The sequence below is a fragment of the Lethenteron reissneri genome, unplaced genomic scaffold, assembly GCF_015708825.2.
Source record: "Lethenteron reissneri isolate LAM-NWPU_2019-01 unplaced genomic scaffold, ASM1570882v1 scaffold_1409, whole genome shotgun sequence".
Taxonomy (NCBI): Eukaryota; Metazoa; Chordata; class Hyperoartia; order Petromyzontiformes; family Petromyzontidae; genus Lethenteron; species Lethenteron reissneri.
The window spans coordinates 35,911-49,598 of record NW_026891123.1 but is presented as its reverse complement, the minus strand read 5'-3'; the positions used below and the strand labels follow the sequence as shown (position 1 = coordinate 49,598).

The following is a 13,688-nucleotide window of genomic DNA, read 5'->3' as shown; positions in this document are numbered from 1 at the left end:
AGAGTAGTAATATTAAGAACCAGATAAAGCAGTAATAATAATATGATGGGAGCGAGTATTTCCACGGGACATGCGATGGTGACTTGGGAGTGAGATCAATGAGATAGTTGAAGATGTAAGCTACAAGAAAAGGAACCAGGGAATGAAGTCGGTGCAATCGAAACCGCACTCGGAACATGAGTATCGAGCAATACAAAATCGCAATCTATTAAAATATATATAAAATAAAAATGAAATACGAAAAGGCAACAAACCCGCACATCACGGCCTGGAGAGGTCTTCATCCAACAATGAATCGACAAATGTGTGCGTGTCCTAATTCTGTTCCATTTAACTGCCCTGTATTGGACTGATTGCTGAGCCCTCGGCTGCAGACGAGTCAAATGTGGCATTCCATTGACCCGGGTTGCAGCAGGTTAATGCGTTGCTGCATTCACCAGGGGTGTAATCCACCAATGGATAATCAGATTAGGAAAAATTACGTCATATATTTGTCCAGGAAAGCCTCGCCGAGTATCGAGACTTTGTCAGGAATATTCTGCATCGTGATGCTTGGACAACCAAATATGAAGGAGCGATTGCTCCTTGTGAGAGGAAAACAAGACTGTCCGGAGAAGGCCCACTAGTATTAGAGGGTACAAATTTAAGTTCTGCTCCATTGGATTGAAAAAAATAATTTATGTACTGCTTATCTTCTGGCCACATCGCAGCCCAAGCCTACAACATCTTGTATTCCCAGGCAGCGTCTCGTGCGAGCAAGTGCTAACCAGGCGACATACGGTGAATTCAGGGTGATTTGGGTGGAGACGAATAAAAATTTTCGACGGTAGTTTGACTGACCGGAAAAACGGAGGATCTCTGTGAGTAGCTGTCTGTCTGGGGCGCACGAGCGCGTGTGTGCGTCGCATCACAACATATTCCACCAACACACTTCTATTCTGAGCCGTGCACATCAATGACAATTGATATCCGCAGGGCCGTCCTATTGCAGCTAATCTGCCCGTGAATCTCCATGAGAGCGAATGGCAAAACTGCCACGGCTGTATCGGCAGAAATCACCAGAGCCTTGTACCGTGCCACCCCAAATTAATAGGTACAAGCGCTGGCGACACAGACCGTGCACGTGCCCCCGGGTTCACAGATGTTAATTCCCCTCCGGTTGAGGAAACCATTGGTTGGGGAGACCTCGGAACAGGGAATGCTTTTGGGTCCTTCAAATAGGGCTGTCGGGGGTCTCGATTTGTCGGTGGCTCACACTTTGGTTCGGGCTGACAAGGACCCGTTCGTGATGGTTTTAAACGCTGGTTCGCGGCCGGCCGTTATTCAGCAGGGCACTGTGCTAGCTCACGCGGCACGGGTCCCTGCGGAAGAGCGCCTGGTTGCGCATGTTGATCCAAACCCGATGCAGGACAATCCATCGAGGGAGGATCTTGAATGGGTCGATTCGCTGTGCGCAGACTCGAACGATTTGTCAACAGTACAGTTGGGTGCGCTGCGTGCGTTGCTGTTGGAATTTTCTGATGTGTTCAGTAAGCATAAATATGACATTGGGTGCACGGACCTGTTGCGCCACCATATTGAAACAGGCGATGCGGCACCGGTCAGGCTAAATCCCTTCCGGCTGAGTCCTGTTGAGAAGGAACACGTTCAGTCGGCCGTCAACGATATGCTGGCGGCAGACATTATTTCGCCTTCTTCCAGTCCTTGGGGAGCACCTATTGTGCTGGTTAAAAAGCAAGACGGGTCCTTGCGATTTTGCGTAGATTTCCGTCGCCTGAATAAAATATCCGTGGCTGATGCGTATCCGCTCCCCAGGATGGACGAGTCCCTCGATGCATTGTCGGGTACGCGATATTTTTCAACTCTTGATTTATTATCGGGATTCTGGCAGCTGCCACTCGACGCCGAGTCTAGACCTAAGACAGCATTTCGGACTCCAGGGGGCCTGTTCCAGTTTAACCGGTTACCCATGGGACTTCACTCCGCTCCCGCGACGCTTCAGCGCCTTATGGAGTTGGTTTTGTCGGGCTTGCAATGGGATACTTGCTTGATTTACCTAGACGATGTCATTGTTTTCAGTAAAACTTTGAGGAACACCTCCAGCGGTTGAGAGGGGTATTCTTGCAGATGCGATCGGCTAAATTAAAGTTTAAACCGGCCAAATGCCACCTTCTTCGTAAGTCCGTGAGATACTTGGGCCACATTGTCGATTCTTCGGGGATCTCTACCGATCCCGCGAAGACAAACTGTGTCAGTTCATGGCCAACGCCCACATCAGTTTCGGACGTGCGCAGTTTCATCGGTTTTGCTTCTTACTACCGCCGATTCGTTGAGCACTTCACCACCATTGCAAAACCCTTGCACGCTCTAACGGCAAAAGGAGTCAAGTCCCGATGGGGACCGGAGGAGGAGGCCGCATTCTGCTCCCTCCGGGACACCTTGGGGGGTGCCCCGCCCTTGCGTTATCCTGACTTTACAAGTCCCTTCTTGCTAGACACGGATGCTAGCAACACGGGCATTGGGGGGGTGCTCTCACAGGTCGTTGGGGGAGTCGAAAGGGTGGTCGCCTATGGTAGCAGGGTTTTGTCGCCGGCGGAGCAGCGCTACTGCGTCACCCGTCACGAGTTGCTGGCTATTGTTTTTTTTGTACAGCAATTTAGACCGTATCTCTATGGCCGTCACTTTACGGTCCGGACGGACCACGCGGCGCTTCAGTATTCATTGAGGGTCGCCCAACCCTCGGGCCAATTGTCACGGTGGTTGGAAGTCCTCCAGGACTATCAGTTCACGACCACATACCGTAAGGGGTTGCGCCACACTAACGCCGATGCCCTGTCGCGATTGTCGCCTTGTCACAAATGTGCGTGCTTAATGGGATCGGCGCACTGTAAACCGCCAGCTGCGGAAAGTAGGGGGGCGTTGGCCGTGACCGCGGATGCACCGATCGGTGATGTTCCCGCTACCCCTGAGGGAGAGGACTCGCTGCTCTCACTGTCGCTGATTGAGTGGGGCCGTCTCCAAATGGCTGACAGCTCCCTGCTAGCGTTGCGTCGCAGGGCGGGGGGTCCCGAGGAGGGCCGGGAGCGAACTGGCTCCTGGGTACTCAAGCAGGGCCTGTTGATGAGATGGGACAATTTGTCCCGGCGGCACGCACTCGTGGTGCCTTCCGCTGTGCGGGGGAAAGTTGGCCTGGCCGCACATGAACGCCTCTTGCATTTGGGAGTAAACAAAACGCTTGCTCTACTTCAGCGTGACTATTATTGGCCGGGGATGGGGAGTGATGTGGTGAATATTCTAAAGGGGTGTGTTGAGTGCGCCAGACGAAAACCGCCGCCCGTGGCGTCAAATCCACCGCTGCAATCTATTCAGGTCTCGCGCACTAACGAGCTCGTTACGCTCGATATTTTGGGGCCTTTTCCAGTCACGCCTAGGGGAAATAAGTACCTGTTGGTTGGTGTCGAATACTTTACCCGGTGGCCTATGGCGTGGCCACTCGCCAACCAGTCGGCGGCGGCTGTGACGGACGCCTTTGTCCAGGGCTACGTGCTGGATAAGGGGGCTCCCGAACGCTTGCTGACCGACCAAGGGAAATTTTTTTCAAGTAAATTGCTGCAAGAGGTGTGCGACCTATTGGGTACTAAGAAGGTGCGTACCTCCCCGTACCACCCACAGACAGACGGGATGGTGGAGCGACTCCACAGGACTTTTACGTCTATGCTGTGCCAGCAGGTGTGTGAGGCACATGTTGACTGGGACCTGCAGGTCCCGGGGGTCCTCGCCGCGTATAGAATGGCCCCCCATGCAGCAACGGGATTTTCCCCATTCTATCTAATGTATGGTCGGGAAGCCGACCCGCCCATGGAAACGCAGCTGGGACTGTCCGCGCCACGAACGAATTCGAAATTGGCTGAACATATTAAATTTAACATTCATAAGCTGACCGAGGCACGGGAAGCCGCACGGCTTACTTCGCGGGCTCGCCAAATTGCCAACGAGCGTTTGCGTGCACGGAAGGTGTCCGTGCACAACTGGAAACCAGGCGATAGGGCCTGGCTGCACTGCCCTCAGGCACCTTTGGCTACGTCGCCTAAATTGTTGAAGCCATGGCGGGGACCCGTGGAGGTCGTGCGGGTTGCACGCCCCCAGTGTGTTCAGATAAAATGGGGAAAGCGCCGTTGGTACGTCCACCCCTCCCGACTGAAACCGTTCTCGCCTCCATATGGCCTCCCTTTGTGTCGTGAGGGCCGAGCATGTGACGTGACCGACGACCCAAGGGGGGAAATGTCTCCGCCTGATCCTCACAGGTCTCTGCCTGATCCGCTCCCAGGTGTCTCGGAACTGACAGCTGCCGACCACCGGCGGCCGGATCCCCGCGGCGCGGCCGGTCCTTCCAGGCCCGATACGCGCCTTCCGGGGCTGCCGGAGCCACCAGACGGTCGTCAGCGTCCCGTCCCATACGATGGACCGGCCAGGCGGACTCGCGCTCAGTCGCGCAACTTTTCTTGACCAACCGAATGAGGGGCCGATGCGGCCGGAGCGCCTCGTCACTGCGTTCCTCTTCCGCTCGACCGCTCCATCACCCCGGTGGAGGAGCGAGCGGAGCGGGGGGGGGGATCGATAGTCACAGAGACACTGGACACGTTCTTTTTCTCGGACTTGCTTTTTTGTGTTGTTCGTCGGTTTGTACATAACTTGTTGTCTAGGTGTTGTGTGTTGTTGTTGGTTTTTTATTGTGTTGTTTGTCGGTTTGTACATACGTTGTTGTCTGGTGTTATGTCGTTGTGTTGTTGTTGTTGTGTTACGGGGCACACTGGGGGGTTGGGTTTTTGTTGTGTTACTATTGTTGTTGTTGTGTTGTTTAGCAGCCGGGCCGGCTGCGAGCTATGTGGGAGGGGGTGATGTAGTGGTGATACGCGCTGACAGTGGGGATCGTGGGGCAGCGCGTGGTGATTGGCTGTGTGCCGGTGACGCGCGCTGACGGTGAGGGATCACAGGGCAGCGCGGGGTCATGGGTTATGTGGTGGTGATTGGCTGTGTGTTGGTGACGCACGCTGACAGGGAGTGATCGTGTGGCAGCGCGGGGCGATTGGTTGTGTAGTGGTAACACGCGCTGGGAAAACGGATCGTAGGAACAGCGCGCCGTGATTGGTCGACTAGTGGGTGCTCACATCGCGGTCCGCATGGACTCCGTCTCCTCGGGAGCGGAGGGCTATATAAGGCGGTGCGCGCGGGCGCTCGGGGAGTTGGTGACCAGCGAAGACTGAAGACGGAGGAGGAAGATAGGGCCCTGCGGCACCTAGTCCCGCTGTCCTTGTAAGGGCCGGGGCTCTGTGTGACCCAGATGCTTGACCCTGGGACCTGGGGCCGAACGTCCGTGTGAGGGCCGGCCCTCGGGACCCAGAGGTTGTGACCCACGCCCAAGCTGGGGTGGGCCAGTAGGCTCCACGGACGTTACGGGGCTGGAGTGCAGTGTGAGCATGCAGTGTGAGCATGCAGCGTGAGCCATAGTAACTATACGTGTCAAGTGGAGTGTGTAGTGGGAAAGGTAGTGACCACACGTGTCAAGTGAAGTGTGTGTAGTGTGAGGAATAGTGACCACACGTTGTATCGTGACAAGTCAAGGTTTAATAAAAAAGTGTGCTACCCGTCAAGAGGTTTCCTGCCGTCATTCCGATACTTCAACTGGTGTCAGAAGTGAAACAGTCTTCCAGGCATGGATACAAGGAAGACCCGTCGGACTCACGGGAACGACCGCGAGGATAACCTTGACGACTCGGGCCAGCTGGCATCGGGGGGAGAGGACGAGGAAATGCCGACGCCGCAGGACCCGCCGAGGGCGCCGGACGAGCGACTGGGGACCGAGGCCGTACTCCGCGAGGCGCACTCCCGTCTGGCAGAGCTGCTGCTAGCCGCCGCGTCCATCCTGGCAGAAATCAACACGTCGGGAGGAGTGGGGACGTCGGCGGACATTCAACAGGGTCGCCCCGCAGGTTCCCGCCAAAATGATTTGGCGATTCCCGCCATTTCAACTGGGCGGACATCTTTTGACGGGAACGGCGAGCAACACGTGGCGGCGGTTCTCCAAGCGCGCCCGCTTACGTCATCAACGCGCGCTGCGGACCGCCATCAGCCACCCGCCATTGGGGCCGCCATCTTGCAGACCGACGGTGCGGTGGGGAGGAACCACGTGGCAGAGGACGACGACTTCATCTTCCAGCAGCGCCTTCCCACATTGTCAGCCTTCAAGGTGGAAGGCGGGGACTGGGGCGCATTCCAGCGCAGGTTTCTGGCGCATCAGGAAATGTCGGCCTGGTCCGACGCTACGGCGCTGCGGGCACTGCCTGCCATGTTGGACGACGACGCGCTCGCGGCCTTCAGGTCCGCACAGAGGTCGGACCGCTCCACGCTTAAGGCTGCGTTGGGTCTCATGGCCAAGGTCTACGGACCTCCCTCGGCGTGTCGCCATCACTTTTACGCCCAACGGAAGGCGGACACGGAGACCGTGCTCGTCTACCGCACGGCGTTGTTGGCTCTCGCCGACGCCGCGTTCCCTCGTATGGACGAGGAGGGCCAGGACGCGATGGTCTTGGAGCAACTGCTCAAGTTGGCGCAGGACCTGGGGGTCCCCATCAACACGGCCGACGAGGTCGATATTTCTTCTTTGCGGGTCGCAACAAGTATACAGGCGTACGAGGTCCTCCAGCGTAAACAGGGGGTCGTCTGCACTGCTGCTGTGGGCTCGGCTCCGGGCCCGGTGGTCACCGAGCCCCAAGTCGTCAGCCCACGAGAGGAGGCGTTCACCACGGGACGACCGGGGGACTGGAGGTCGGGGGGTCGTTCGCCTCTGTGATCGGCCCGCAAGCTGGAGCAACCGACACCTCCGACGTCCCTCATCACGTGTTACAACTGCGGCCTCCGGGGCCACGTGGCATCTGGTTGCCGCGCTCCACGTCAGCGCGCCACGGGACCTCGGCTGGACGATGACCAAGGCCCCAAGTCATCCCTACTACCCCCCGGCAAGTCGCGGCACTTCACTTGCTCGGCCTACATGCACGACACACATGGGCCGTCGCGTTGCGGCGGGGGAAGGCCGGTTAGGGATCGGTGATTCGGTTCGGCGAGGGGGGTTCGTGCGGGACCGAGGGGACATTGAATGGTCTGAGTTGGGGCACAGGATAGTGGCTGCGTCGGCGGGATCATCCGTCGTTACGGGATTCATTGACGGGGTCGAGGTCAGGGTGTTAGTGGACACGGGGGCGTCGGCGACTATTATATCAGACCTCATTTACAACATTCTCCCCGTCCAATGTCGACCTCTGCTCCCGGTGGACGTGCCATTTTACGCGGCAAATGGGGGCTCGTTGGGCATTGTCGGCCAGATTAGGGCGTCCATTTGCATTGGAGATATTAAATTGTCGGGACCCGTTTTCGTTTCTTCTTCCTTAGCAGTTCCTTGTCTGTTGTGCACAGACTTTTTGGCAAAAATGCCCATTAAAATTCTCATCGATCAGCGTTGCATTGAGCTACCATCGGGTCGCCGTATTTCATTTTTGACGAATCCTACCGAAATTCGGACGGCGTGCGCTACGATACAAGCGCTGGCGACACAGATTGTGCACGTGCCCCCGGGTTCACAGATGTTAATTCCCCTCCGGTTGAGGAAACCATTGGTTGGGGAGACCTCGGAACAGGGAATGCTTTTGGGTCCTTCAAATAGGGCTGTCGGGGGTCTCGATTTGTCGGTGGCTCACACTTTGGTTCGGGCTGACAAGGACCCGTTCGTGATGGTTTTAAACGCTGGTTCGCGGCCGGCCGTTATTCAGCAGGGCACTGTGCTAGCTCACGCGGCACGGGTCCCTGCGGAAGAGCGCCTGGTTGCGCATGTTGATCCAAACCCGATGCAGGACAATCCATCGAGGGAGGATCTTGAATGGGTCGATTCGCTGTGCGCAGACTCGAACGATTTGTCAACAGTACAGTTGGGTGCGCTGCGTGCGTTGCTGTTGGAATTTTCTGATGTGTTCAGTAAGCATAAATATGACATTGGGTGCACGGACCTGTTGCGCCACCATATTGAAACAGGCGATGCGGCACCGGTCAGGCTAAATCCCTTCCGGCTGAGTCCTGTTGAGAAGGAACACGTTCAGTCGGCCGTCAACGATATGCTGGCGGCAGACATTATTTCGCCTTCTTCCAGTCCTTGGGGAGCACCTATTGTGCTGGTTAAAAAGCAAGACGGGTCCTTGCGATTTTGCGTAGATTTCCGTCGCCTGAATAAAATATCGGTGGCTGACGCGTATCCGCTCCCCAGGATGGACGAGTCCCTCGATGCATTGTCGGGTACGCGATATTTTTCAACTCTTGATTTATTATCGGGATTCTGGCAGCTGCCACTCGACGCCGAGTCTAGACCTAAGACAGCATTTCGGACTCCAGGGGGCCTGTTCCAGTTTAACCGGTTACCCATGGGACTTCACTCCGCTCCCGCGACGCTTCAGCGCCTTATGGAGTTGGTTTTGTCGGGCTTGCAATGGGATACTTGCTTGATTTACCTAGACGATGTCATTGTTTTCAGTAAAACTTTGAGGAACACCTCCAGCGGTTGAGAGGGGTATTCTTGCAGATGCGATCGGCTAAATTAAAGTTTAAACCGGCCAAATGCCACCTTCTTCGTAAGTCCGTGAGATACTTGGGCCACATTGTCGATTCTTCGGGGATCTCTACCGATCCCGCGAAGACAAACTGTGTCAGTTCATGGCCAACGCCCACATCAGTTTCGGACGTGCGCAGTTTCATCGGTTTTCCTTCTTACTACCGCCGATTCGTTGAGCACTTCACCACCATTGCAAAACCCTTGCACGCTCTAACGGCAAAAGGAGTCAAGTCCCGATGGGGACCGGAGGAGGAGGCCGCATTCTGCTCCCTCCGGGACGCCTTGGTGGGTGCCCCGCCCTTGCGTTATCCTGACTTTACAAGTCCCTTCTTGCTAGACACGGATGCTAGCAACACGGGCATTGGGGGGGTGCTCTCACAGGTCGTTGGGGGAGTCGAAAGGGTGGTCGCCTATGGTAGCAGGGTTTTGTCGCCGGCGGAGCAGCGCTACTGCGTCACCCGTCGCGAGTTGCTGGCTATTGTTTTTTTTGTACAGCAATTTAGACCGTATCTCTATGGCCGTCACTTTACGGTCCGGACGGACCACGCGGCGCTTCAGTATTCATTGAGGGTCGCCCAACCCTCGGGCCAATTGTCACGGTGGTTGGAAGTCCTCCAGGACTATCAGTTCACGACCACATACCGTAAGGGGTTGCGCCACACTAACGCCGATGCCCTGTCGCGATTGTCGCCTTGTCACAAATGTGCGTGCTTAATGGGATCGGCGCACTGTAAACCGCCAGCTGCGGAAAGTAGGGGGGCGTTGGCCGCGACCGCGGATGCACCGATCGGTGATGTTCCCGCTACCCCTGAGGGAGAGGACTCGCTGCTCTCACTGTCGCTGATTGAGTGGGGCCGTCTCCAAATGGCTGACAGCTCCCTGCTAGCGTTGCGTCGCAGGGCGGGGGGTCCCGAGGAGGGCCGGGAGCGAACTGGCTCCTGGGTACTCAAGCAGGGCCTGTTGATGAGATGGGACAATTTGTCCCGGCGGCACGCACTCGTGGTGCCTTCCGCTGTGCGGGGGAAAGTTGGCCTGGCTGCACATGAACGCCTCTTGCATTTGGGAGTAAACAAAACGCTTGCTCTGCTTCAGCGTGACTATTATTGGCCGGAGATGGGGAGTGATGTGGTGAATATTCTAAAGGGGTGTGTTGAGTGCGCCAGACGAAAACCGCCGCCCGTGGCGTCAAATCCACCGCTGCAATCTATTCAGGTCTCGCGCACTAACGAGCTCGTTGCGCTCGATATTTTGGGGCCTTTTCCAGTCACGCCTAGGGGAAATAAGTACCTGTTGGTTGGTGTCGAATACTTTACCCGGTGGCCTATGGCGTGGCCACTCGCCAACCAGTCGGCGGCGGCTGTGACGGACGCCTTTGTCCAGGGCTACGTGCTGGATAAGGGGGCTCCCGAATGCTTGCTGACCGACCAAGGGAAAATTTTTTCAAGTAAATTGCTGCAAGAGGTGTGCGACCTATTGGGTACTAAGAAGGTGCGTACCTCCCCGTACCACCCACAGACAGACGGGATGGTGGAGCGACTCCACAGGACTTTTACGTCTATGCTGTGCCAGCAGGTGTGTGAGGCACATGTTGACTGGGACCTGCAGGTCCCGGGGGTCCTCGCCGCGTATAGAATGGCCCCCCATGCAGCAACGGGATTTTCCCCATTCTATCTAATGTATGGTCGGGAAGCCGACCCGACCATGGAAACGCAGCTGGGACTGTCCGCGCCACGAACGAATTCGAAATTGGCTGAACATATTAAATTTAACATTCATAAGCTGACCGAGGCACGGGAAGCCGCACGGCTTACTTCGCGGGCTCGCCAAATTGCCATCGAGCGTTTGCGTGCACGGAAGGTGTCCGTGCACAACTGGAAACCAGGCGATAGGGCCTGGCTGCACTGCCCTCAGGCACCTTTGGCTACGTCGCCTAAATTGTTGAAGCCATGGCGGGGACCCGTGGAGGTCGTGCGGGTTGCACGCCCCCAGTGTGTTCAGATAAAATGGGGAAAGCGCCGTTGGTACGTCCACCCCTCCCGACTGAAACCGTTCTCGCCTCCATATGGCCTCCCTTTGTGTCGTGAGGGCCGAGCATGTGACGTGACCGACGACCCAAGGGGGGAAATGTCTCCGCCTGATCCTCACAGGTCTCCGCCTGATCCGCTCCCAGGTGTCTCGGAACTGACAGCTGCCGACCACCGGCGGCCGGATCCCCGCGGCGCGGCCGGTCCTTCCAGGCCCGATACGCGCCTTCCGGGGCTGCCGGAGCCACCAGACGGTCGTCAGCGTCCCGTCCCATACGATGGACCGGCCAGGCGGACTCGCGCTCAGTCGCGCAACTTTTCTTGACCAACCGAATGAGGGGCCGATGCGGCCGGAGCGCCTCGTCACTGCGTTCCTCTTCCGCTCGACCGCTCCATCACCCCGGTGGAGGAGCGAGCGGAGCGGGGGGGGGGGGGGATCGATAGTCACAGAGACACTGGACACGTTCTTTTTCTCGGACTTGCTTTTTTGTGTTGTTCGTCGGTTTGTACATAACTTGTTGTCTAGGTGTTGTGTGTTGTTGTTGGTTTTTTATTGTGTTGTTTGTCGGTTTGTACATACGTTGTTGTCTGGTGTTATGTCGTTGTGTTGTTGTTGTTGTGTTACGGGGCACACTGGGGGGTTGGGTTTTTGTTGTGTTACTATTGTTGTTGTTGTGTTGTTTAGCAGCCGGGCCGGCTGCGAGCTATGTGGGTGGGGGTGATGTAGTGGTGATACGCGCTGACAGTGGGGATCGTGGGGCAGCGCGTGGTGATTGGCTGTGTGCCGGTGACGCGCGCTGACGGTGAGGGATCACAGGGCAGCGCGGGGTCATGGGTTATGTGGTGGTGATTGGCTGTGTGTTGGTGACGCACGCTGACAGGGAGTGATCGTGTGGCAGCACGGGGCGATTGGTTGTGTAGTGGTAACACGCGCTGGGAAAACGGATCGTAGGAACAGCGCGCCGTGATTGGTCGACTAGTGGGTGCTCACATCGCGGTCCGCATGGACTCCGTCTCCTCGGGAGCGGAGGGCTATATAAGGCGGTGCGCGCGGGCGCTCGGGGAATTGGTGACCAGCGAAGACTGAAGACGGAGGAGGAAGAGATAGGGCCCTGCGGCACCTAGTCCCGCTGTCCTTGTAAGGGCCGGGGCTCTGTGTGACCCAGAGGCTTGACCCTGGGACCCGGGGCCGAACGTCCGTGTGAGGGCCGGCCCTCGGGACCCAGAGGTTGTGACCCACGCCCAAGCTGGGGTGGGCCAGTAGGCTCCACGGACGTTACGGGGCTGGAGTGCAGTGTGAGCATGCAGTGTGAGCATGCAGCGTGAGCCATAGTAACTACACGTGTCAAGTGGAGTGTGTAGTGGGAAAGGTAGTGACCACACGTGTCAAGTGAAGTGTGTGTAGTGTGAGGAATAGTGACCACACGTTGTATCGTGACAAGTCAAGGTTTAATAAAAAGTGTGCTACCCGTCAAGAGGTTTCCTGCCGTCATTCCGATACTTCATAGGTAATGGTGGTTGTGGTAGTGGTTGTAGTGGTAGTTATAGTAGTTAGGTAATAGTGGTTGTGGTAGTGGTTATAGTGGTAGTTATAGTAGTTAGGTAATAGTAGTTGTAGTGGTAGTATTATTAGTTAGGTAATAGTGGTTGTGGTAGTGGTTGTAGTGGTAGTTGCAGTAGTTAGGTAATAGTGGTTGTAGTGGTAGTTATAGTAGTTAGGTAATGGTGGTTGTGGTAGTGGTTGTAGTGGTAGTTATAGTAGTTAGGTAAAGGTGGTAGTGGTTGTAGTGGTAGTTATAGTAGTTAGGTAATCGTGGTTGTGGTTGTAGTGGTAGTTATAGTAGTTAGGTAATCGTGGTTGTGGTAGTGGTTGTAGTGGTAGTTAGCTAATAGTGGTTGTAGTGGTAGTTATAGTAGTTAGGTAATAGTGGTTGTGGTAGTGGTTGTAGTGGTAGTTATAGTAGTTAGGTAATAGTGGTTGTGGTAGTGGTTATAGTGGTAGTTATAGTAGTTAGGTAATAGTAGTTGTAGTGGTAGTTATAGTAGTTAGGTAATAGTGGTTGTGGTAGTGGTTGTAGTGGTAGTTATAGTAGTTAGGTAATAGTGGTTGTGGTAGTGGTTATAGTGGTAGTTATAGTAGTTAGGTAATAGTAGTTGTAGTGGTAGTTATAGTAGTTAGGTAATAGTGGTTGTGGTAGTGGTTGTAGTGGTAGTTTTAGTAGTTAGGTAAGTGGTGGTTGTGGTAGTGGTTGTAGTGGTAGTTATAGTAGTTAGGTAATGGTGGTTGTGGTTGTAGTGGTAGTTATAGTAGTTAGGTAAAGGTGGTAGTGGTTGTAGTGGTAGTTATAGTAGTTAGGTAATGGTGGTTGTGGTAGTGGTTGTAGTGGTAGTTGTAGTAGTTAGGTAATGGTGGTTGTGGTAGTGGTTGTAGTGGTAGTTAGGTAATAGTGGTTGTAGTGGTAGTTATAGTAGTTAGGTAATAGTGGTTGTCGTGGTAGTTATAGTAGTTAGGTAATAGTGCTTGTGGTAGTGGTTGTAGTGGTAGTTATAGTAGTTAGGTAAGTGGTTGTGGTAGTGGTTGTAGTGGTAGTTATAGTAGTTAGGTAATGGTGGTAATGGTTGTAGTGGTAGTTATAGTAGTTAGGTGATGGTGGTTGTGGTCGTGGTTGTAGTGGTAGTTATAGTAGTTAGGTAATGGTGGCTGTGGTAGTGATTGTAGTGGTAGTTGTAGTAGTTAGGTAATAGTAGTTGTAGTGGTAGTTATAGTAGTTAGGTAATGGTGGTTCTGGTATTGGTTGTAGTGGTAGTTATAGTAGTTAGGTAGAGGTGGTTGTGGTAGTGGTTGTAGTGGTAGTTGTAGTAGTTAGGTAATGGTGGTTGTGGTTGTAGTGGTAGTTGTAGTAGTTAGGTAATGGTGGTTGTGGTAGTGGTGGTAGTGGTAGTTATAGTAGTTAGGTAATAGTGGTTGTGGTAGTGGTTATAGTGGTAGTTATAGTAGTTAGGTAATAGTA

At 54.8% G+C, this 13,688-nt stretch overlaps 1 long non-coding RNA gene across 1 annotated transcript; it reads left to right on the top strand.

The window, feature by feature from the left end:
* The first annotated feature begins 12,197 nt into the window (after window positions 1-12,197).
* On the top strand, window positions 12,198-13,094 carry LOC133362245 (uncharacterized). Its single transcript, XR_009757479.1, has 3 exons — window positions 12,198-12,279; window positions 12,315-12,963; window positions 12,999-13,094. It is a non-coding gene; the product is annotated as an uncharacterized LOC133362245 (long non-coding RNA).
* The last annotated feature ends 594 nt before the right edge of the window (window positions 13,095-13,688 follow it).